This window comes from Rana temporaria, chromosome 3 (genome assembly GCF_905171775.1).
Source record: "Rana temporaria chromosome 3, aRanTem1.1, whole genome shotgun sequence".
NCBI lineage: Eukaryota > Metazoa > Chordata > Amphibia > Anura > Ranidae > Rana > Rana temporaria.
Genome location: NC_053491.1, coordinates 123304382 through 123330349, shown reverse-complemented (window position 1 = coordinate 123330349; position 25968 = coordinate 123304382).

Here is a 25968-nt window from a genome sequence, read left to right as displayed (position 1 = left end):
CAGCATTTTAAATGACAATGGTCCCAAAAATGTGTCAAAATTGTCCGAAGTGTCCGCCATAATGTCGCAGTCACGAAAAAATTCGCTGATCACTGCCATTAGTAGTAAAAAAAAATAAATAAAAATGCAATAAAACTATCCCCTATTTTGTAAACACTATGGGCCAGATCCACAAAAGGGATACAACGGCATAACTGCTGTTACGCCGTCGTATCCCTGTTTCTAACTATGGAACTGATCCACAGAATCAGTTTTCCATAGTTAGGCAGAAGATCCGGCATGTGTAAGGGACTTACACTGCCGGATCTTAGGATGCAGTACCGCATCCGCCGCTGGGGGCATTTTGTGTCGAAATGCCGCCTCGGGTATGCAAATTAGCACTTACGGAGATCCACAAAGCTTTTCAGCTTCGTTTTTTCTCCGTAAGTTTTAGTTTGCAAACGCAAAATTAGGGCTGCTTTTACAAAGTGTAAACTGTTTACACCTTGTAAAAACAGACCTTTCTGTCCAGCGACGCGATTTTTTTTAATTTAGATTTTCGCGCTGTATCTTTTTTTTTTCCCCGACGCAACTTTATTGACCCGTCGCAATCCACAAAGCTCGGCGTAACGTAATTTCGCGCTATGCACATCAGGAAAATGACATCACGAGCATGCGCAGTATGGCCGTGCGGGAGCGCGCCTAATTTAAATGGGAATTGCCCCCATGAAAATAGGAACGCCTTGCGCCGGCGGAATTTAAGTTACACAGCCCAAAATTTCTAGGTAAGTGCTTTGTGGATCGGGCACTTAGGTAGAAATTTTAAGGCAGTGTAACTTAAATATAAAAAATTAAGTTACGCCGGATCTTTGTGGATTACCCCCTATAAATTTTGCGCAAACCAACCGATAAACGCGTATTGCAATTTTTTTTGCCAAAAATAGGTAGAAGAATACGTATTGGCCTAAACTGAGGAAAAATGTTTTTGTTATATATTTTTGGAGGATATTTATTTTAGCAAAAAGTAAAAAATATTGCATTTTTTTCAAAATTGTCGCTCTATTTTTGTTTATAGCGCAAAAAATAGAAACCGCAGAGGTGATCAAATACCACCAAAAGAAAAATCTATTTGTGGGAAAAAAAGGACGCCAATTTTGCTTGGAAGCCACGTCGCACGACCGCGCAATTATCAGTTAAAGCGACGCAGTGAAGAATAGCAAAAACTGGACGGGTCCTTTAGCTGCCTAAAGGTCCGGGTCTTAAGTGGTTAAAGTAGCACAATGCTGATTAGCAAAAAATGCTCTGGTCATGAACAGGGTAAAACCTTCCAGAGGTTAAGCTGCTGACAAAGTATGTTTGAAAATATTGTAACCATAAGCTGGTTCTGTATGTAACAGTTTTTACTTTGATTATCAAGTAAAGTTTTGTGTATGCTTTACCCAGAGTCCCGGACATCACATTTTCCTTTATAACTGGAATATTAAGCTGTAGTTCTGATGAAAAATAAACATTCAAAAGAACCCAGTTTGCTATTTCCAGTGTAACAAAAACATCAATTTCCATTAAACTAATCCATCTTCTTCTGTAGCTAGCACAATATTGCAGTTGTTGTGAAAAATCCAGATGCCATTATCAGGCTTTCAATCAACAGCTTTACACGGCAGGGTAACTTGCTTTATCTTAATGGTAAGATAGTGACTGGCAAGAGCAATAACACAGAGATAAGACTGGATTTATATCACACTGCCTGTCAACATTCAAGGCACACAGCTCATTTTTTATTCTGGAAAAGAGACCCAATCAATTTTCTCCTATAAAATGACTTGTGGCAGCACCTGGAATTCTATACTGCTGTTAATGATAAGATATTCATTTTATAGGCAATAGGCAGTTTATTCTTCAGGCTGGCAGAAAATAAGGAAATCACTGGTCAATGCATATTGTTTAGAAATAAGAAGAATTTGGAGATGATAGTGTAATTTAAACACGATGTACAGTATTACTAATCTGATTTCACTATATAAAGATGTCCTGAATTAGATTAATAGTAATGTTGGCATTGGATCTTATGATTTTCACTTTTGAGGACATGACTATTTTAGGTGAAAAATATGTATATTTTAACTGTTTTTTTATGTGATCCCAATATTACTCAATTGTTTGCTTTTCAGTGTAAATGTTCAGACAAACTTAACCACTTATAACTGTTTGTGACATTTCTGTATTGAGTTCTAACAAGCCATATGGCCTTTGTGCTTTTCCTGGCACTTAAAAATTCCCATGACTCTTCCTTGCTGCTGGAATGTTGGAGATAGAAGATAAGGTATAAAACGTATTTAATAATTTCAAGAAATTCCAGAATTAACTGCAGTTTGTTATACCCATATGTGAGTGTCCCTTTTGAATAAACTAGCTGAATTACAAGATCAATGTTTGGTCTAGACTAATTAATATTTACCATAACATGATATCCAAACACAGACATTTGAAGTTTAGGTAATCTATGCGTAGTTGTTATAGATTGCACTAGTGTACCTTAAAGACAGTAGCTGCCTACCCTAGTCCAATTCTCTAATGCCTCGTACACACGATTCGTTTTCCTGACAAGAAAAGTCTGATGTGAGCTTTTTGTCAGGAATTCCAACCGTGTGTATCCTCCATCACACTTTTTCTGTGAGTAAAAAAGGTTTATTTTTAAAAAGTAATGCACTTACAGAAATGCAGTGAAAAGATCGCCTTGAATCTGATGTGCCGGCCGGAACACTAATTCACAAACACCCGTCCACTGGGGAACGTTTGCAACTTGTTTGGGTGATGACAGAGTGCTGCTCCGCCCTACGTCCATTTCGTAAAAAACATACTTCTTCTAGGGGCCCCTGAAAGAAGTTTTTTACGAAATGGACGTCGGGCGGAGCGGCATGCTGTCGTCACCCAAACAAGCTCCAAACGTTTCTCAGTGGACGGATGTCTGTGAATTAGTGTTCCAGCCGGCACATCAGATTCAAGGCGATCTTTTTACTTCATTTCTGTAAGTGCATTACTTTTTAAAAATAAACTTTTTTTACTCATTTAATACACTATGTGGAGCCTTTATCATTGTTTTTACATGGTGGATATTGCTGTCATCACTTGTGAATGAGACCCAATTGGATCACATATGTCTGAACTACATGACTGGGAGTGATTGCCCTTTTTATATGCTGTTCATGATCCCCTGTAACAAGGGATCATGGAGTTCTGGTAAGAATCCAATCAATAGCCTGGTGGAGGATTTATCACTGTTCCCTTTGGTCACGTTATCTACCACATGACATTTGGCACAACTCACAGATGTTCTGATGAAATCTTTGTCAATAATTTATGGGCTTTTCTGTTACAGTTTATAAATTTAATATAATTTATATTAATTTATATTTTACCTGTTTTTGCTTATTTTGATTCCCATCTTCTGTTCATATATGGTTTTTGATTGAAATGTATATATTCTTTTTGTTGGTATCACTATAGCAATGCTTATCAACACTGATGGGTGTTGAGATGGCCACCTAGCGCCCTCTAGTGGCTACCCACTCCCACCACACAATATATTTTTTGATACAGCTATATATAGCACTATATATCACTGGCATTTAGAAATCACTGTTTGGTGCTTTCAATAGGTTCTTATGTTCAGAGTTAGTGCGATTTATATCTTTCTCACACTCTTTTTTTGTACTTATTGTTTACTTGTTTATCGCAGCTCTCAGAGTGAATAGGTCAGCATTGGGTCGTACGTTTCCTTTCCTTTCTTTCACTTCTTTTGGTTTATGGTATTTAAGGGCAGTTTCTTTCCTTTTTTCCACATCCAAATGCTTGTCAAGTCCTTTATTATAAAATAAAAATCCACAAAAAGTCACTCATTATAATCCATTCTCAACTTGTCATTCAGTGATGCAAATTCACACTAGTGATGCAGATCAAGATGTCCAGCAGCCAACAACATGCAAAAAAAACAAACACCACAGCAAAGACACATTCCATCCATTCACTTGTCACTCACTGAATGGAAAATAAGGTGACTGATATCTGTTATATACAAGGGGTGGGGTCTCCAAGTGATGTCATTGACCCTATATGGCCAATGATTTCACTGGGTACCTGTCCCTTTGCTTACATGGCCAGGGATTCCTTGCCATGTAACTCAATGAGGCTGGTGATGTCAGTGGTTGTTAAGGATCTGGCAATGCCTGCTCCTGTCAGAGTCCTTAACAAAAATTAAAGCCTCTATTATTATTATTATTATTATTATTATTATTACTATACAGGATTTATATAGCGCCAACAGTTTGCGCAGTGCTTTACAACATCAGGGAAGGCAGTACAAGTACAATACAACTACAGGAGGGATCAGAGGGCCCTGCTCATTAGAGATTACAATCTAGAAGGCAGGGTCAAATGGGACAAAGGGTAGTAGCTGTGGGAGATTATCAGATATACTCTGTATTCCTTCTATTTCCTATGATTGTTCCCTTTCCTGTACAATAGATAGATTGCTGTGTATTCGTTTAGACCTTCTTACTACATGCCAAAAAAAAATTGTTATTGTGTTAAAGCTTTCACTCATGATCAAAGAATTCTCGTTTAACCCAAATCATATCTGATAGATATTAAATCTCAAATATAACTTATGGGTAACAGCCTAAATATGACCACATTGCACATATGCCTTTTTTGTGGGGGTCCCCCATTAACATCCATAGCAGACCTTCATTCAGGATAAGGGTTTGATATAGATGAATAGAATCCCCAGGCATGTACACAGGATGCATGATAATGATAAAGGGGGGACATACTACCCCTACTAATTCACTTTAAAAACGTGTAATTAAAAATACATTTTTATGTTCCAATATTTTTATTGAATATTTTAAAGGAAAAAAAATACAAAGCTCCAACATTAGCATGTAAAACATTCCAAATAAGCATACTGGAATGGGATGCATTACAAATTTAAAGTATAATATGATTTTCTACTATATAATGGCATCCAATCAAGAGAGACACAAAATCGAAAGGGAGTAGACAGAAGAACTAAAAAAGGAGAATGAAGAAAGGAGCAATACAGAGCAGAGTGCACACTAGGGATGAGCCGAACACCCCCCAGTTCGGTTCACCAGAACATGCGAACAGGCAAAAAATTTGTTCGAACACTCGAACACCGTTAAAGTTTATGGGACACAAACATGAAAAATCAAAAGGTTAACATGCGAGTTATTGTCATAAAAAGTGTTTGGGGACCTGGGTTTTAAAAAATTGCAGTTTTATCGGGAGCAGTAAGCATGCTTAAAGTAAAAAAATAAAAGTAAAACATTCCTTTAAATGTTGTACCTGGGGGTGTGTGTATAGTATGCCTGTAAAGTATCACATGTTTCCCATGTTTAGAACTGTCCCTGCACAAAATGTAATTTCTAAAGGAAAAAAAGTCATTTAAAACTACTCGTGGCTATTCATGAATTGTCGGGTGCCGGCAATATAGATCATAGACCAGGTCTGGTATGAATATTAAGGGAAACCCTGAACCAAAAAAAGCGTTGGTGTCCCCCACCAATTTCCATATCAGGCCCTTCAGGTCTGGTATGGATATTAAGTGGAACCCCACGCCATTTAAAAATGGTGTGGGCTTCCCGCAAAAATCTATACCAGACCCTTCAGGATTTTAAGGGGAACCCGCACCAAAAAAAATGCAACCTGGCACGCCGCAGGAAAAGAGGGGGGACAAGATAGTGCCCCCCTCCTGAACCCTACCAGGCCACATGCCCTCAACATGGGGAAGATGTCCCCATGTTGATGGGGACAAGGGCCTCATCCCCACAACCCTTGCCCGGTGGTTGTGGGGGTCTGCGGGTGGAGGGCTTATCAAAATCTGGAAGCCCCCTTTAACAAAGGTGAACCCCAGATTCTAGCCCCCCATGTGAATTGGTAACAGGGTACATTTTACCCCTACCGTTTCACAAAATAAAGTGTAAATGTTAAAAACCACATAGACACATTTGGGAGAAGTCCTTTATTAAAAAAAAAAAAAAAACATTACAGCGATGTAATCCATTCTCTTTTTTTAAATGCCGTTTTATTCAATGACTGTGATCTGTATTAATTCAATCTTATTTTATTCAGAAAAAGGAAAAAGAGAAAGACAAATATCGTCTCAAACGTTACATACAGTACAAATAAATACATCAACCATAAGCATCGTGTTTGACGTAGTGGAAACATGTCTAAGTTATGTGATAAAAGGGGAAAGAGGAAAAAAAAAAAAGAAAAAAGAAAGGGGAATAGGAGCATGTGTGTGTAGACTATTATATGACCGCATGATTGAGCATTCTCCCGGTATATGGAGTAATAAGTAGTTGTGTCTACCAACCTCACTTTAGTGAGGGGTTCAACGTTGCATCACACGCGGTATATTGGGAGAGATTATACACGGATCTGGAAGTAAAATAAGACCCATGGGATCTTACAACGGGTAGATAGCCATGGGCGGGTCAGGGCCACGATACATTAGCTCTATGAGGTCTTGGGGAAGTATTTGGAGATCAAGAAAAGGACAAGAGGCAGGGGCAGATAAAAAGGGGGGGCAAAGAAATCGGGGACAGGAATCAAGAGACAAGGGTCACTCCATCATGGCTTCAGGGTCACATAGTCCATGCCACGCTCGGCCCAAGATATAAACTCAGAAGAGTATCGGAACATGGACCACGAGATCCAGGTGAGAGAAAACTGCTCACTCTTACCACCCTCCTCCGCCAACAGACGCTCAAGGTCCCTTATGCGGTCCACTTCCACAGCCCAGTCCCCCAGGGAAGGCATGACTACCGATCTCCAATGACGGGGGATCACCACTCTGGCCGCCGCCAGGAAGTGACGTAGTACATCATTTTTGATGGACTTGAACGTGCCAGGAAGTATAGATAAGAGGGCCATCTCAGGGGAAGGGTGGATCGAGGTCGCCATCAGTTTGCAGTATAGTTCGAAAATCCGCTGCCAGAATCCCTGCACAGGAGGGCAGTCCCACCAGATGTGGAGCATGGTGCCCTGAGATTTAAGACACCGCCAGCAGGTATCCGGCGCTGCCGAATTGAAATGATGGATAATTGTCGGGCATCTGTACCATCTCGTTAGCAACTTGAACCCCTTCTCTTGGTTCTTAGTGGCCAAGGATAGTTTGTGTGTCAGGACAAAACACTTCTTCCAGTCAATAAGGGAGATAGAGTGGCGAAGGTCCGTTTCCCAGGCCGCTGTAAACGGCGGGGGGTCAGGGGAGAAGATATTAAGCAACAGGGAGTAGAGCTGAGATACCACATGTGTTAGTGGATCCGCCTGCAGAAGCAGTGCCTCAAACTCCGTTGGTTCAGCAAGGATGCCCGGAATGGATGGGAAAGTCCGAATGTAAGAAATAACTTGTTGCCTCAGAAGCCATTGCATGGGGTGTCGGGAGGTCGGGTCAGTCGGGGTATCAGTCCTCAAGGTGGGGTCTGCACGAAGGACCTGGGCAAGTCTCCCATGGTCCTCCTTTCGCCACGGTCCGAGTCTCGTTACGGACATGGCCGGCGGAAAGGCCGGGGTCCCGAAGAAGGGAGTCATGGGCCCCATGTGGTTCGACAAGGCCCTCCTAGATCGTAGGCGATCCCAAATCCGGAGCGTTTGAAGGGTAAGGTCGCCGAAAGGGCCCGAACTCCCCCAAACTGTGGCAGAGGTCCACGGGAGAGCGGAGAGTTCAACAGGGTTCATGTGGCTTTCCAACTGAACCCAGAGCTTGGTTGATGAGTGATGGAACCAGTCCAGTATACGAGTGAGCACCGCAGCCTTATGGTACAAGGAGGCGTCTGGGGCTCCAGCTCCCCCCCTAACCTTCGGAAGAGATAATGTTTCATATCGTATCCTGGGACGGGCAGCATTCCAAATGAATTTGGAGAACATCCGGCGCAACTTCTTGAAGTACGAATTAGGGATATGAATAGGGATGGTTTGGAACAAATATAGGAACCTGGGGAGAACATCCATTTTCAGGGCATTCACTCTACCTAGCCATGAGAGCCGTTTGGACGCATAGGTGGTTAAATCTGCTTGGGTCCTAAGAAGCAGGGGGGTAAAATTCAGAGAAAAGAGTTGGGATGGGTCCGTCGGAATTTGAATTCCGAGGTACTTGATGGAGGTAGAGCCAGTTTTGAATGAAAAGGCATTTGATAGTCTCCGTAGGTCTGACTTGGACAAAGATATGTTGAGGATTTCTGATTTAGTGTAGTTTACCTTAAAATTACTAACTGCTCCAAATTTCTGAAACTCCTGAAGCACTGAGGGCAAGGATGTACGTGGGTGCGTCACGAACAGGAGCAGATCATCCGCGAAAAGGGCGAGTTTGGTATGGGTGGGCCCGACTGTAATACCCTGTATCGAGGGATTATTGCGTATAGCAATGGCTAGATGTTCCATTGTAGGAATGTAGAGGAGGGGGGACAGTGGGCACCCCTGTCTAGTCCCGTTAGATATAGAGAAGGTCGGAGATAGCGAGCCATTCAGCCTAACCCTAGCAGATGGGGAAGAGTAAAGGGACATTATCCTCGCTATCATATTAGGTCCCAAGCCTATTTGTTGCAGGGATAGTCGAAGGAACTGCCAGTCTACTCGGTCGAATGCCTTTTCAGCATCGACCGTTAAGAGGCATAATGGGACATCGTGAGACCGGGCATAGTCGGTTAAGAGAAGGGTCTTTAGGGTATTGTCCCTAGCTTCACGGCCACTCACAAAGCCAACCTGATCTAGGTGTATTATCCCTGGCAACAGTGACTGTAGCCTATTAGCCAGTATTTTAGCAAAGACTTTCAGGTCGACTCCAATCAAGGAGATCAGCCTATAGTTAGCGCAAAGAGTAGGATCTTTGCCCGGCTTTGGAATGAGGGAGATGTGGGCCTCAAGTGTTTGGGGAGGAAACACTGAGCCCCCTGTCAGAGAGTTGAAGACCTTAGTAAGAAAGGGCGCGAGGGGGGCCGAAAATAGTTTATAGAACTTGGGAGTGAAGCCATCTGGGCCCGGGCTTTTTCCACTCGGCGTACCTGCTATGGCGTTGGTGACTTCATCTTCCGTGATAGGGGTTTCTAGATCAGCAATGGTGTCAGCATTTCATGTAGGAAGTGCCGTATCCGAGATGTAGGACAATTGCTCAGTCTCCCCAGTACAAGGGGAATCTGTCGGCCGGGTCGCAGGAATATTGTACAGGGATTGATAAAAGTCCCTGAATTCCTCAGCCATCTTAGTCGGCGAGGAGATCAACTCTCCCCGCGCCCCCCGAATGTGGGGCACAAAGGCGGAAGATCCCTTTGGGTGTAGGGAGCGAGCCAGCGAACGACCGCATTTATCTTGGAACTTGTATTGATGGAAAGCGAGCTTATCCGCGTACGTGCGCGCGGAGGTCTCATACAGTTCCCTGAGTTGTGATCGCGCCCTAGACACTTCCGATAGGGTCGACACCGTCAGGAAACGTTTGTGTTCAATTTCTAGGTCTCTAAGTGTTCGGACTGCTGCCTCTATGGTGGCTGAGCGTTCCTTTTTCAGACGCGCACCTATTTGGATAAAGGTTCCGCGGAGTACGGCCTTTAGTGCCTCCCATTGGAAGGGCATAGCAGTCGTATCTGAGGCGTGATCAGCAAGAAAGTTAGAAATTGTATCAGAGACCCTCTGCATACACTCCGGAGTTGTGAGTAACGAATCATTCAAGCGCCACGTCCACTCCCTAACCGGAGTGGAGGGGATCGAGAACGTCATGTGGATAGGAGAGTGGTCAGACCAGACCATCGGATCTATGCTACATTCAGGAGACCAATCTAGACAACTGTGGTCACTCATCAGAAAGTCTATGCGACTATAAGTGTGGTGAACATGAGAGAAGTGGGTATAATCACGGGATGTAGGGTGGAGCACTCTCCAAACGTCAACAAGACGCATATCGAAGAATGCCCGCTTCAGTGCCCTCAGCTTAGGGTAAGAGATACTCGATCGCGAGGTGGAGGAATCTAAAAGTGGCTCAAGAGTGGTGTTAAAATCACCTCCCAATACGAGCTTACCCTCCATGAATCCGGACAGAATCTTCAAGTAGTTCAGCGCGGACGATACTTGATTGACATTGGGAAGATAGATGTTAGCTACCGTAAATTTAGTGCCCCACAGCAGGAATTTCACGAAAACATACCTTCCATGAGGGTCAGAAAGCTGGTCGAGCACCTCTATGGGGAGCGTCTTATGAAAGGCAACAGACACTCCCTTAGCCTTCTGAGTAGGGTTAGTGCTGTGGAACCACCTATTGAAATATCTGTTGGAGCAGGAAGGGGTGGAGGCGGAGTGAAAATGCGTCTCTTGGAGAAGAAGCACATTGACCTGGCGTTTGTGCATTTGATAAAGGATTTGGCCTCTTTTAGAGGCAACATTGAGGCCGTTAACGTTGTAGGAGCAGAATTGCAGCTTGGGGTGAGAAACCATTGTGTGGGCCATGATGGAGTGACAAAGAGGGAGGGAGGGGAGAGAAAGGAAGGTTGGAGTGGAGGAATAGGGAACGGGAGAGAAAGAAGGGAAAAGGACTACCGCAAAGAAGGGAGAAACGAAAATAAGAGAGATGAGGGAGAGAGTGATCAAAGAGAGCACCTTGGAATAGTGCCTCAAAAAAAAAAGGGAAAACTACTAGTGCCCGAGAGAGCGGGACACCTCGTGAAAAAATCACGTGTTAGGCACGGATTGTGCCAATCCTATTTAGAGAGAGAGAACAGGGTTAGAACAGCTGAGTTGTGATCCCGGCAACTTAGCAGGCATACTAAACATAGATGTAACACACCCAATAACCATGACAATTAATGCACAACTACCAGTTATTAAAGAACAGATTATATAGCTAATATCATTGGCATTTTTGGGGGGCATCCTAAGCAATAAAGAAGTATATGTAAAGTAACAACAAGGTAAAAACTAGTTGACAAAATAGTGGCACAGATGGTCCCAAGGGGTCCCTCAAGGACCAACAGACCAACCGTAGCCTCTACGGCAGCGTAGCCCCCAATCACCGTCCCGGCTTAGCCCAGACAGCGATGCGGACGCACGTTAGCTGCACCTGACATGGTCCATGAGTCCCAAGCCACCGGAGCCCATGAGACCGGTACCAAGGGGACCCCCGGGAGCCCCCGGACAATCCAGCGGACTGCGTCCAGGAACCCCCGAGCCCTCCCGCAGGCGGGAGGGCACAACCAGATCAGGGGAGCAGGCCCGTCATAGACCCAAAGGCAACATTGGCGTTACTATCTGTCCCACCGGGGCCCGAGCCAGCACAACTGCACCAGCCCGGGGCCGCGGGAGGATCTTCAAGACAAGCAATACAGTCAAACCAGTGATAACATTCAAAGTGGGCAATGATCAGTAGATCACGGGAGGGGACCATAGGTAAAAAAAAAAAAAAAAAGAAAAAGGGGGGGGGGGGGGTTGGGGAAAAAAAAACAAAAACAAAGAAAAAATAATAATAGTTTTGTAAGACAGCGCAATGGAAACACATTCAAGGCAAACCTGATCGAAGTCCTGAATAGGAGCTGTACCCTCCTAGTGCATAAAAGAGTCAGAAAAATAAAAATAAATAAATAAATAAAAAAAAAAGGGGGGGGGAATAAGGAGGAAAAATCAGTGCAAAATTCGACTGGAAGAGCTCGGATCAGTCCTCAGGTGACATGGCTCGCCGCTCTCGAGTGCTGGAAGGCGCTGATCTAGATTGTGGGTACCTTCGACGCTGAAGAGGAGGGCCCGGTAGCCGTTGACGGTCATCTGGAGGGTCCAACCAGTTCGGGACGGTGACAGGGTCCTGATCCAGAAAGAGGAAGAAGGCAGGAAGTTGGTCCGGATCTGACAGGACAAATTTGTGATTATCAGCCCGAGTCACTTTGATGCTGAAGGGGTGGCCCCAGGTGTATGAAGCTCCAACTTGGCGAATCACTTCTAGCAGTGGGCGGACCACTCGTCGCATGTATAGCGTGTTACAGGAGAGATCTGGGTATAGGTGAATGGAGGATCCGTGAAAGTCCAACGAGCCTAGGCGCCAGGCCTTGCGTAGGATCTCCTCTTTCAGGGTATAGTAGTGTACCCGGCAGAGGACGTCCCGAGGACGGTCCCTGTGGTCGCCCCCCACCCTATGCACTCTGTCGAATTCGATAGGGGATGTAACCTCCCTGCCCAGGACCTGATTGAGGATAGCGATGACAGTGGGTTTGAGATCAGTACCCGAGGTGGCCTCCGGGACACCCTGCAACCGGATGTTGTTCCTGCGGCTCCGGTTTTCACCATCTTCAATTCGGAGCTGGTGCTGTCGTAAACGGGAAAGGTGGGCTGTAAAAGCATGTTCAAGCGCCGTTATACGGGCCGAGTGATCTTCCTGGGTGGTAGCCATTGCAGAGACTGTGACCTCCGATGCCGAGACCCGTTGTTTAAGAGCAGTCATTTCAACGTGTAGAGAAGCCTCCAATTTAGAGGCCCAAGCGTCAAAATCAGACCGGAAGGCAGAGAGTAGGGCAGTGGTTGTGGAGCCCGGAGCGCCCCCGAGGCCGGGAAAGGCATCTCCTCTGGGGCAGGGCCCACGCTACTGGATGGGGGCAGTGCAGGTCCGGAGAGTGGATCAGAAGGGTCCATCAGATGAGACGGTTGTGGGCCCCAGCCGTCCCTGCTGGCTGATGAAGTCGCCGCAGGCAGGGGAGGTGGCTTAGTTTTGCCCGGCGTTCGGCTTGCCGAAAGTTTGTCTTTCCCCGTACGAGGGTCTTGTGATGTTGTGCGTAGCAGGTACCGTTGGATAGTGCCTTGTTGCAGTTCAGTATGGTCGTTAGATGCAGAACTGGAAGCCGCCATCAGAGGATCGGGTGCGAGTTGATATGAACACAGCCTGCGGTTGTCAGGAGAGCACAGAGCTCAGCGGTGCATGTTGTCAGCCGGCCATCCTCAGCCGCACGCCTCCATAGGTGAAACAGTGATGCAGTTGCACCGCCCAGACATTTGACGGATAGAAGACTGCTCGTGTAAACAGTCTAGGCAGTGACGTGATAGACCGGGTAGGACCTGCGGCCAAAGAAGAGGTGCGTCAAGGCCAGGCCAGGGGGCGAGTGTCAGCCAAGTTCGGGAGTAGCAATATGGCCGCCTTGCGTTGGAGCCGTGGCCACGGCCTGACCGTCAGGTGGCCTAGGGGGCAGAGGGCGTCACTATGCTGCGGCCGACCGAGCGTCCAGGAGGGCCCCAGGGGGACAGGGAGGGAAGATGGCCGCCCCCCCTGTGTGGGAGTAGCAAGATGGCCGCTGGTAGCGTTGTGGACAGGGAGACCCCCTGGTCTGGTACCCAGGTCTCCCCAGTGGGTGGGGGATTGTCAGCAGGGTGCAGGGGCTGAGTTTGGGAAGTAGGGGGGGGATCAGGGCCGTTGGAAGGGCAGTGGGTGTCCAAAGATGGCCGCCGCTCACCTCTGCACAGTGAAGCTCTCCGCTGGGCGTCCTGGCTGTGGGACCTCCTCGGTGATCCCTCGGTCCGGGGAGGCAGCGGCGTTTAAGCACAGAGCGGGGTACTGTTCCTCCCGCAATCGCGGCACTCCAGCGCGGCTACTCCAGAGGCCTCACAGGCCTCAAGATGGCGGCGGAACCTCCGGGAGGAGCCCAAATCCCTGGGTGGTCGGCCGATCCGGGGCCTCGATTCCCGGCGGGTAGTGGAAACCGGGTCGGGGAGCGACTGTGATCTGTATTGCCGGAACCCGACAATTCATGAATAGCCGAGAATTGTTTTAAATTACTTTTTTTCCTTTAGAAATGACATTTTGTGCAGGGACAGTTCTAAACACGTGAAACATGCGCTACTTTACAGGCATACTATACACAACACCCAGGTACGAAATTTAAAGGAATATTTCACTTTTGTTTCTCTTTAAGCATTATTAAAATCACTGCTCCTGTTTTTAAAACTTTTTTTGCATTGATACATGTCCCCTGGGGCAGGACCCAGGTCCCCAAACATTTTTTATGACAATAACTTGCATGTTAACCTTTAAAATGAGCACTTTTGATTTCTCCCATATCATTTTAAAGGGTGTGCCGCGGCTTTTAGAATTTGGCGTGAACACCCCAAATTGTTTGCTGTTCGCCAAATTTGATCCAAGGCTCCCAGATTTTATTGATCAAGGTCTGTTTATCAAGTAGTATTGCCAAGGGATGCTCATTTACCAGAATCCAAGACAATTTATCTTTTACCAAGTCAAATGAAATTGTGGGGGATTTCCATAACCTGGCAATATAAATGATGTCTGCCACAAAAATATATAGGCCCGGATTCAGATACATTGGAGTATCTTTAGGCGGGGCGTAACGTATCTCAGATACGTTATGCCGCCGTAAATTAGGGCGCAAGTTCCGTATTCAGAAAGAACTTGCGCCCTTAGTTACGGCGGCGTTAGGTATGTTGTCCGGCGTAAGCCCGCCTAATTCAAATGTGGATGATGTGGGCGTGTTTTACTTAAATTCACTGTGACACCACGTATTTGACGTATTTTACCAATGGCGCATGCGCCGTTCGTGAAAAATCCCAGTGCGCATGCTCGAAAATTACGTCGCAAATCGTCATTGCTTTAGACCTGAACGTAACTTACGTACAGCCCTATTCCCGAACGACTTACGCAAACGACGTAAAATTTTCAAAATTCGACGCGGGAACGACGTCCATACTTAACATAGGATACGCCTCATATAGCAGGGGTAACTTTACGCTGGAAAAAGCCTAACGTAAACGACGTAAAAAAAATGCGCCGGGCGGACGTACGTTTCTGAATCGGCGTAAATACCTAATTAGTATATTCCTTGCGTAATTATACGGAAGCGCCACCTAGCGGCCAGCGTAAATATGCAGCCTAAGAAACAAGACACTTACGCCAGTCGGATCTTAGGGAAATCTATGCGTAACTGATTCTATGAATCAGTCGCATAGTTACGACCTCGCACACTCAGAGTTACGATGGCGTATCCGGAGATACGCAGTCGTATCTCCTTTCTGAATCCGGCCATAGAGTATAAGTCTTGTTCCCATTTGTCCAAATAGAACAACGAATTAGTACTATTAGTCAATATAGCATAGAGTTTAGATATATTACCAGTATGCCTATCAAAGGTCCTACAGAGGTATTCCATCAACATGGAGGAAGTTAGATCAGTGGCGCGGCTTAGAGTTGCTAATAAATGCACAATCTGAGCATATCGATAAAATTCTGACTTGGGACATTGATATTTTTCCTCTAAGGATTGCTTCGATTGGATTCCTCTATGATCACACATATCGGCAATGCGTAATAAACTTTTGTTCATCCACCACAGAAAAGTTTGGGGGTTGAGACTCAGAGTGAAAGCAGGGTTATGAACCAGGGGTGCTAATGGAGTGTGGGGGTTTTGAAACCGTGTGTGGTTGTCAATCGGTCCCATAAGTGTAAAGTAACAAGTTACATCCTTTATCAAGTAACTTGTAGGTCAATCATGATGCCTGCCTCCTACAAACATGTCTAAACCCAACAACTTCTTGCCCACTACTGATAGTTCTAACAGCTGACAGCTGATATGTACAAAGGTGTGGGGTTGCCCAGGTGACATCATTGATCATATAGAGTGAGTGAGTAACTTGTATAGCGCTACAAATGCGATCTAAATTGCCTTTAAGGTGCTTTTTCCAGTCAGCGTCGTACTGATCCTTCAGAAGAAGTTTTTTCCTGAAGGCCTGGTGTTTTTTTTTCCATGCAGATGTTTGTGGGTAGAGCGTTCCATAGCCATGGTGCTTGGACTGCAAATCTTCATTCTCCCTTCGATTTGTAGCAGGACTTGGGGATGTGGAGGAGGTTTTGGTTAGTTGATCGGAGAATTCGATGGACATATATGGACATTATCAAATTTGGTCAATGGTGTCACTATGGGTGATCACACTTTTGTTTCTTGATTTTTGCATGTTGTTCCCCCTTAAAAAAATCCAAAACAGTCTCAGAGTCTGTGATATAATTTTTTTTTTTTTGGGGGGGGGGGGGGGGCTCTCACACTGTTTTTTTTATTTTGCATAGAGTCCACCTTAAAGCTTATACATAAATGGTCTGGTATAAATTGGAGGGAACTTGTGCCTTTTTTGTGTGGGGGATCCTGTTAACATTTATAGTAGACCCTCACCTGGGATAAGGGTTGGGTACAGATGAATGGAATCTGTATACAAGTAAAAAAAGTGGCTGAGAGAAGGTTGTAAACATTGCACATATGCAAAACTTTACATGAAAGGTCAGGGCATCCCCAGACATGTTTTGTAATGTAATATTGCATGTTTAATGTTTCACTTTAAGCATCACTAAAATCATAGGGCCAAATCCACAGCCCCGCAGCGCAAAGTAACTTAAGTGATTTAAGTTACACTGCCGCAAATTTCCTAAGTTAGGTATCGATCCACAACACACTTACCTGGAAATTTGCGGCGGTGTAACTCAAATCCGTCCGGCGCAAGGTGTGCCGAATCTAATGGGGCGAGTCCCATTTAAATTAGGCGTGCTCCCGCCCCGGACGTACTGCGCATGCTCCGTCGGGTAACTTACCCGACGTGCATTGCGCTAACTGACGTCGCTCCGACATCATTTGCTTAGACGGTAACGTAAATGGCGTCCAGCGCCATTCACGGACGTCTTATGCAAACGACGTAGAGTTTGAATTTTTGACGCGGGAACGACGGCCATACTTAATAGGGCTTAGTCAAATAGGACTCAGCCCTATTTTTACACGGCATAACTCGACGTAAATGATGTAGCATTAGAGCGACGGGCCCGTCGGAGCGTTCGTGGATCGCCGTAAGTGTTCATTTGCATATTCTAGGCCGGCCGCAATGGCCTCGCCACCTAGCGGCCGGCCTAGAATTGCATCCTTAAGATCCGACAGTGTAATTCAATTACACATGTCGGATCTTCTGTCTATCTCTTGGAAACTGATTCTGTGGATCAGTTCCAAAGATAGAAACAGGGATACGACGGCGTATCAGTAGATACGCCGGCGTATCCCTTTTGTGGATTACCCCCATAGCTACCAGCCAAATTGGAATAAAAAAAGGTTTTGCAACATGTCCCACAGAGCAGGTCCAGTTCTCTATTCCCAGAAAATGTACAGAATTATTATATATATTTTTTTTTTTTACTACTTCAATGGTTTCCTGAACTTTAGTTGTGTTCACTGAACCTTGCACAAATCAAACCATGTGTCTGTAACATCGTTACTTAACACATTAGCATAGTGTATTTCAGGAGCTAAGCTAAAGAATCTAGGGCCAAATCCTCAAAAGAGATACGCAGGCGGATCTGCTGTTCCGCCTGCGCATCCCTGTGCCTATCTTTGGAACTGATCCACAGAAGCAGTTTTCCAAAGATAGGCAGAAGATCCGACATCTGTAAGAGACTTACACTGTCGGATCTTAGGATGCAGTACCGCATCCGCCGCTGGGGGCATTTCGTGTCGAAATGCCGCCTAGCGTATGCAAATTAGGACTTACGGCGATCCACAAAGCTTTTCAGCTTCGTTTTTTCGCCGTAAGTTTTAGTTTGCATGTGTAAAATTAGGGCTGCTTTTACAAGGTGTAAACTGTTTACACCTTGTAAAAGTAGACCCTTCTTCCTCGCGACGCGTTTTTTTTTTTTATTTTGAATTTTTTTTTTTCGCCGTATCTTTTTTTTTTTCCCGACGCAACTTTTTTACCCGGCGCGATCCTCAAAACTCGGCGTATCGTAAAAACACGCGATGCACGTCGGGAAAAATGACGTCACGGGCATGCGCAGTACGTCCGGCGCGGGAGCACGCCTAATTTAAATGGGAATCGCCCATTTGTATTAGGAACGCCTTGCACCGGACGAAGTTAAGTTGCACTGCCGAAAATTTCCAGGTAAGTGCTTTGAGGATCGGCACCTAACTTGGGAGATTTGCGGCAGTGTAACTTAACTCGGAAAAGTTAAGTTAAGCACGTTTTTTGAGGATTTGGCCCCTAGTGTTTTCTCTAAAACTCTCCAGAAAAAAATCCCCTAAAAACTGATAAAGTTGTTCAGTAATAGAAGTTTGCAAAAGGGCCAGTTCACCCAAACCTTATTTTTAAGTCTTTGTTATAGCCAAACAAGTGAACAATCTACTAGCTTATTATGCCTCTCAGAGTTTGCCTTGGTTACTGTACAATGTCTTTACTGCCTTCAGTTTCTGAATTTGCAAACCTATTTTTTTGCCATTGCAAGCAGTTACCCAATTAGCTGTTTGATTTACAGTATGCTGCATCTATTATTTGGCATGGAGGTGTCAACAAGGGGATTTAATGCATTCAAAGGTGGGTAAGAACCCCGAAAACAGCCAAGTAGACAGTAACAAAGTTGGAAATATGGTAGGGAATTCTCATGGTTGTCATATTCAAAGAAAAGCAGGGGGACAATCAGCCTCCACCTAGAACTAAAATATCACCTTTTAAACTGCCTTTTTACCCTTTTATTGGCCCATAGTAAACACTGTGAGGTTGATTTTCTACGTTTTTTTTTTATTCAGCTTACTCACATACGGTTCAAACATCTACTTTTTAAATTACCCTTGAATATTTTTGAAAAATTCAAAATCAACTTACATTCGCTATATTTGCTAAGAAACTTGAATTTTCACATACTACATACGCACTATTTTAGATAATGATATGCCAAATAGCTAGGTATTACTGAATGTCTTAAATGCATGTGGTTATCATACTGTTCCACCCAAGCGATGAGTTAATTTCCATGTTTATTCTCTGTCTACTAAAATGAAATTCTCCTTAGTGCAATATTAAATGTAAATATCATTTAATATAGCATGTAAATAGAAAAAAGGTTACTGATATCTAGACATAGTTGAAAGATGAATTTGGTGCGATACCATTACTTTTTTTATCTTCTAGAATTACATAAAAGTGAACATGTTTTGTTTTAAATGTCAGCTTTGCAAGATTTATATCTGTTATGCAGGAGTAAAAGAGCAATATCCCTTTTTGCTTCAACCTGAGAATTAATAACAATGGCTGAACTAAGAAAATCATTTTTAATGAGGATTATGTTTAATCTTTATATAACAACTATTTATATTTAACACACCTTTCTCATTAGTATGACTATGGACTTTACTAATGAGTAGAATGATCGTAGAATGATCTAAGTAGTTACAATCGTTTTGGCATTTTCTTAAAATACCCTGAGCTACATGAATCAGAACAACATAATTATTATCAAGAACAAATGACTTAATGCTGTTGATCACTATCCTAGAATTCACTTGTTTTAAAATTACTTTGATCTAGCTTCTAATGTTCTAACATACAAAGTAAATAAAAAGTTTATCTTAAGTCCTCATGCGATGACTGTAAGGTGAATAAAGATATAACCCCAAGAGAAGGAGATCCTCCACCACCTCAGGAAGCACACACATCCTCTTACCAGAGGAAGTTGACATCCAATTACAAGTGGTCAAGACATGCAGTAATACTCTTGGAATAGTTCATGGAGGACCCGGACCACCAATATGCCGCCTTAGAATTTTGTGGCCAGATGGTAAAAGGCAGTAAACTTCCAAGGATATATCTGTTCTCATTGTCTATTCCTCCTCCTAATAATACATTATCAGCAGGAGGTTGAGGATAATAGATGTATCTCCTAATGATGATAATGGGCTCTTTTCACAGAACCAGACCACATACAGTATTTAGGTGTTTTCTCAAATACTCCATGCAATCCTGAAAATGTCAATTCACTACTACTTTTTGAGGTATTTACCTCATAAAGCAAAAATGCTCAGTAAATATTACATTAAACAGTAGTGAAAGTTCACAATAAAAAAAATATTAAAAAAAAAATATTGTGGTAAATAAGTAGTTGTCCTGGCATGTGAAATGTAGGGAACCAGCAGCCGCTGGCTTCTTAACAACCAGTAAACAATGTGGTTGTTAGGGAGCAGGCGGCCAACGTGTCCTTAAAGCGGTAGTTCACCCTCCTTCACCTCATTATTCCATTACTTTCGGCATCGTAGCGCGAGCTACGGTATGCCGGTCTTAAATTTTTAATCCCCGTACTCACTGTGCTATTGATGATTGAAGAATCCGACTCCCGCGGGGAATGGGCGTGCCTATGGAGAGGGAGGATGATTGACGGCCGGCTCTGGCACGTCACGCTCCCCGAAGACAGCCGGAGTAGGTCTCGGCTATTCACAGCGCCTGCGCACAGGCGCCGTGAATAGCCAAGCCTATTTCGGCTATTTCCGGAGAAGCGTGACGTGCCAGGGCCGGCCGTCAATCACCTTCTCTCACCATAGGAACGCCCATTCCCCGGATTCTTCAATCATCGATAGCACAGTGAGTACGGGGATTAAAAATTTAGTACCGGCATACCGTAGCTCGCGCTACGATGCCGAAAGTAATGGTCTAATAAAAAAAAACATTTTTTTTTTTTTTAACAGGGTGAACCCCCGCTTTAACAACCAATGAGTCATCAGCTGAGGACTAAAGATGGACTTTTTATTTACTGTATTTGCCGGTGTATAAGGCGACCCCCTATTTTTACAGTTTTTTTTTTAAATCTTCCTATACTCACCGTATAAAATGACCCCACTTCCGAGGCTTCAGACGCTTCATATTTCTTCCTTCTGGAGCCATATTCTTCTTCCTTCTTGCTGGAGCTGGAGCCAATCACGGCGAGAAATGTATTCTATTAATGAATACAAAGCCTGCTTGGATTGGCAGAGCATAAAAAAAAGAGGATATCCCTCAGGAGGAACCAAGAAAGAGTACCCCCAGGGATATAAGGGGCTACAATGGCAGAGACGGACAGTATAATAGGTCAAACAAGTTGGTTATGAAAATACAAAGGTTTATTAATACTGGGGTGAAAAATTTACAAAATGTGGGCTAACAATAGCCAATCCTAAAAATCAACTAACAATTGCCGGCAAGTGTTGCACCAATAGACATGGTCTATTGTAAATGTGCAAACATATAAGACAAACATGGACTAACATGGACAACAATTAACTAAGCAGTCCGGACGCCTATATGAAACACACTTACTGGGGTTCTAATGCGGTAGAATCACTGTGCGTGATGTAAATAATACTAAAAATAATATAGAACTGCCAGTATGTGTGTCCCCGCGGGACAAGGGGTTAATGGTATTGTAGTGGTGGAGAGGGATGGAGGCTAGCTACAGGTAGCTAATGGCTGGAAGGATTGCTCCTGTATCTGTTGTTTGGGTGCCAAAAGGAGTATAGCAAATGTCCTGGGATCGTGATAACACTGACGAAGCTACGCACTTACATTGCGAAACGCGCTGACATCATGCGGTGTTGGACGCTGCAGAAGCCATTCCCCGTCTAAGTGGGAGAGATACGAGGGGAACAAGAAAGATAAATGATACAAAACTCGGGCAGGTACTGGTGCCCAAGCGGGATCTCCGCGGATGGTATAGCTTGGTGCCAAACCTATAAAGGAATAGGAGCATAAGACCAGCCAACACACTGCATGGCTCGGCAAATCTATTGATCTATTACCTAACCAAGGCGCATCTGGACATCGCAGACGCCGATACTTAGGACACTGTTCCACAAGAAGGTGCAAGATCATACCACTTACTACAATTCTTTAATCAATGGAAGCGGTAAGACTGTCTATATACATATTATCTTTTTGCTCCAGCCGCAGTGTATGTGTCAACAAACAGTGAAACTGTTTAGCTACGAGGATCTTAGAACATAGCCATACAGGGAATACTTCAGTATCATTTCATATGGTTTGATCCAAGATGTGTTTTTCAGCCTAGACACTACGCTGTTTTTTGTGTCCTATATCGATCTGAGGTGACAACATCAGAACTTTGGGAGCCTCTGTCTATAAGAAAAAACTCTTTTGGTCCTTGCAACCCTCAGTGTTAACACGATCCCAGGACATTTGCTATACTCCTTTTGGCATCCAAACAACAGATACAGGAGCAATCTTTCCAGCCATTAGCTACCTGCAGCTAGCCTCCATCCCTCTCCACCACTACAATACCATTAACCCCTTCTCCCTCGGGGACACACATACTGGCAGTTCTATATTATTTTCAGTATTATTTACATCACGCACGTTGTTTCTACCGCATTAGAACCCCAGTAAGTGTGTTTCATATAGGCGTCCGGACTGCTTAGTTAATTGTTGTCCATGTTAGTTCATGTTTGTCTTATATGTTGTTTGTTTGCACATTTACAACAGACCATGTCTATTGGTGCAACACTTGCCGGCAATTGTTAGTTGGTTTTTAGGATTGGCTATTGTTAGCCCACATTTTGTAAATTTTTTACCCCAGTAGCCCCTTATATCCCTGGGGGTACTCTTTCTTGGTTCCTCCTGAGGCATATCCCCTTTTTTTATGCAAGTGTTTTTGGCTACGGCAGAGACCTTCATACAGGAGGAATGACAACTAAGGCCTCGTACACACCACAGGACATGTCCGATGAAAACGGTCTGCGGACCGTTTTCATCGGACATGTCCGCTCGGAGATTTCGGTCTGATGGCTGTACACACCATCAAACCGAAATCCCCGCGGACAGAGAACGCGGTGACGTAGACAACACCGACGTTCTCTATCGCGCAAGTTCAATGCTTCCACGCATGCGTCAAATCAATTTGATGCATGCGCGGGATTTCGGTCCGCTGGTTAGACGTACTAACCAGCGGACATGTCCGACGGACAGCTCTCCAGCAGACAAGTTTCTTAGCATGCTAAGAAACTTTTGTCCGCTGGAAATCTGTCCGCTAACCTGTACACACGATCGGATCTGTCCTCTGAAACTGGTCCGCGGACCAGTTTCAGCGGACATGTCCGGTCGTGTGTACGAGGCCTAATAGGTTTACTGGGCCTTTGATATTAATATTCGTAGGGGCATGCTCATCTTTATGTTTATATAAATTGGATTGGCAGAGGCTGTAACATCATCAGCCCACGCCTCTCTGACTCTGTATGTAGCCTGCTCGGATTAGCAGAGGTTGTTACTCTAGTCCGAGCAGACTCTGTATTCATTTGAATACATCGCTCACCGGGATTGGCTAAGCGATATATACTGTATGTAGCCGAAGCTACATACAGTATTCCTGCACATCCAGCAGGCATCTGAGTAGCTGACCCAGCATATAAGACGACCCCTGCTTTTTGGCCAGTCTTTTAAGTGTAAAAAGGTAGTCTTATACGACAGAAAATACTTTTTATTAACTTTGTGTGTTAGAACATTAGAATAGAACACGCTAGATAAAAGTAATTTAGCTGTCACCAGAGAACCCCACGGTTCTGTGCTGACAGCTAAATGTAAAAAAGAAAATGGTACCAAAAAGAATTAAGAAAAAAATGGTGTGGGGTCCCCCAATCCATACCACACCAATTTTTTTTTTAAATGGGGTGGAGTCCTGCCCAAAACCCTTAGCCAAGCACGCAGCCTGACAGGTTAGGAAAAAGGGAGGGGACGATCAAGTGCCCCCCTCCCGAACCATACCCCGCCCATGCCCTCAACATGAGGGGTGCTTTGGGGCAAGGGGGAACCCCCAAAGCACCTTGTCCTCATGTTGATGGGGACAAGGACCTCTTCCCCACAACCCTGGCCAGTAGTTGTGAGGGTCTGCGGGTGGGGGGCTTATCAGAATCTTGATGACTCCTTTTAACAAGGGGGCCCTTATATCCTACCCCTACACATTCACCAAAATAATGTGTAGTGTAAAAAAGACAGACAGTTTTTGACATGTCCTTTATTTAAAAAAAAATAACTGCGGTGTAGATTCAGCTTAAATTAATCAATTATTCAAGTACTGTCAGGTGGCGGGAGCATATTTTTTTATGGGTATGTGGGGGCGGTGGGCATTGTGATTGATGATGGATCTACACCAGGGGTCATTGTTTTTATTTTTATTTTTTTTAAATAAATGACTTGTCAAAAAATATTCAGGGGCAGATCCACAGAGATCTGCACCCGCGCAGCGTATCAGAGATACGCTACGCCGCCGGACCTTATCTGGCTTTAAATCTAATCCTTAAATATTTCGCGCCGTAAGTTAAGGCGGCGTAGTCCATCTCTGGCGGCGGAATTCAAATTGGCGATTAGGGGACGTGTTAGATTTAAATGAACCGAATGAACTGCGCATGCGCCGTCCCGAAATTTCCCACCATGCATTGCGCTAAATGACGTCACTAGGACGTCATTTTTTTAACATAGACGTGAATTACGTCCATCCCGATTCACGGACGACTTACGCAAAAAATAAAAAATTCTAATTAAACGCGGGAACGACGACAATACTTAACATGGCAAATCTAACTATACGCCGCAAAACACCAGCTTTAACTATACGCCGGAAAAAGCCAACTAGAGACGACGTAAAAGAATGCGACGGTCGCGCGTACGTTCGTGGATCGTTGGAAATAGCTAATTTGCATACCCGACGCGGAAAACGACGCAAACTCCACCCAGCGGACGCCAAAGTGCTAATTTTAAAGGTTAATATGCACGTTATTGTCATAAAACGTTTGGGGGCCTGGGTCTTGCCCCAGGGGACATGTATCAATGCAAAAAAAAGTGAAAAAATAAAAGTGAAATATTCCTTTAACCACTTGCCTACTGGGCACTTTCACGCCCTTCCTGCCCAGGCCATTTTTCAGCTTTCAGCGCCGTCACACTTTGAATGACAATTGCGCGGTCATGCAACACTGTAACCAAATTACATTTTTATCATTTTTTTCCCATCAATAGAGCTTTCTTTTGGTGGTATTTGATCACCTCTGCTGTTTTTATTTATTGCGCTATAAACAAAAGAAGAGGGACAAGTTTGAAAAAAAACACAATATTTTTTACTTTTTGCTAAAATAAATATCCATTTATTTTTTTAACTATTTTTTTCTCAGTTTAGGCCGATACGTATTCTTCTACATATTTTTGGTAAATATATTGATTGGTTTGCGCAAAAGTTATATAGCCAGATTCACGTACGGCGGCTTAAAGTAGCGTATGTAATTTACGTTACACCGCCGCAAGTTAGAGAGGCAAGTGCTGTATTCACAAAGCACTTGCGTCCTAAGTTACGGCGGCGTGTAGTAAATGTGCCGGCGCAAGCGCGCCCAATTCAAATTGTGAAGAGGTGGGCGTGTTTTATGTAAATAAAGCATGACCTCACGTAAATGACGTTTTGAACGAACGGTGCATGCACCATCCGTGGACGTATCCCAGTGCGCATGCTCCAAATTACGCCGCAAAGACTCATTGGTTTCGACGTGAACGTAAATTACGCCCAGCCCCATTCACGGACGACTTACGCAAACAACGTAAAAATTGAAAAATTTGACGCGGTTCCGACGTCCATGCTTAACATTGGCTGCACAATATTTTTGGTGGTTTATCCTTACGCCTGAAAACGCCTTACGTAAACATCGTATCTTTACTGCGACGACCGTGCGTACGTTCGTGAATAGACGTATCTTGCTGATTTACATATTCTAGGCGTAAATCAGCGTACACGCCCCTAGCGGCCAGCGTAAATAGACAGCTAAGATACGACGGCGTAGGAAGACTTACTCCGCTCGTATCTTAGCAACATTTAAGCGTATCTCAGTTTGAGAATACGCTTAAATATACAACGGCGCAGTCGTATCTCTACCTGAATCTGGCTAATAGGGCCTACAAAATAGGGGATAGAGTTATAGCATTTTTATTATTTTAGGGTCTGCCTCCCGCCATCATTTGACGGCGGGCGGTGGGTAAGAGGTTAAATTTCGTACATGGGGGGGGTGTGTATAGTATGCCTGTAAAGTAGCGCATGTTTCCCGTGTTTATAATAGTCTCTGCACAAAATGACATTTCTAAAGAAAAACAAGTCATTTAAAACTACTCGCGGTTATTCATGAA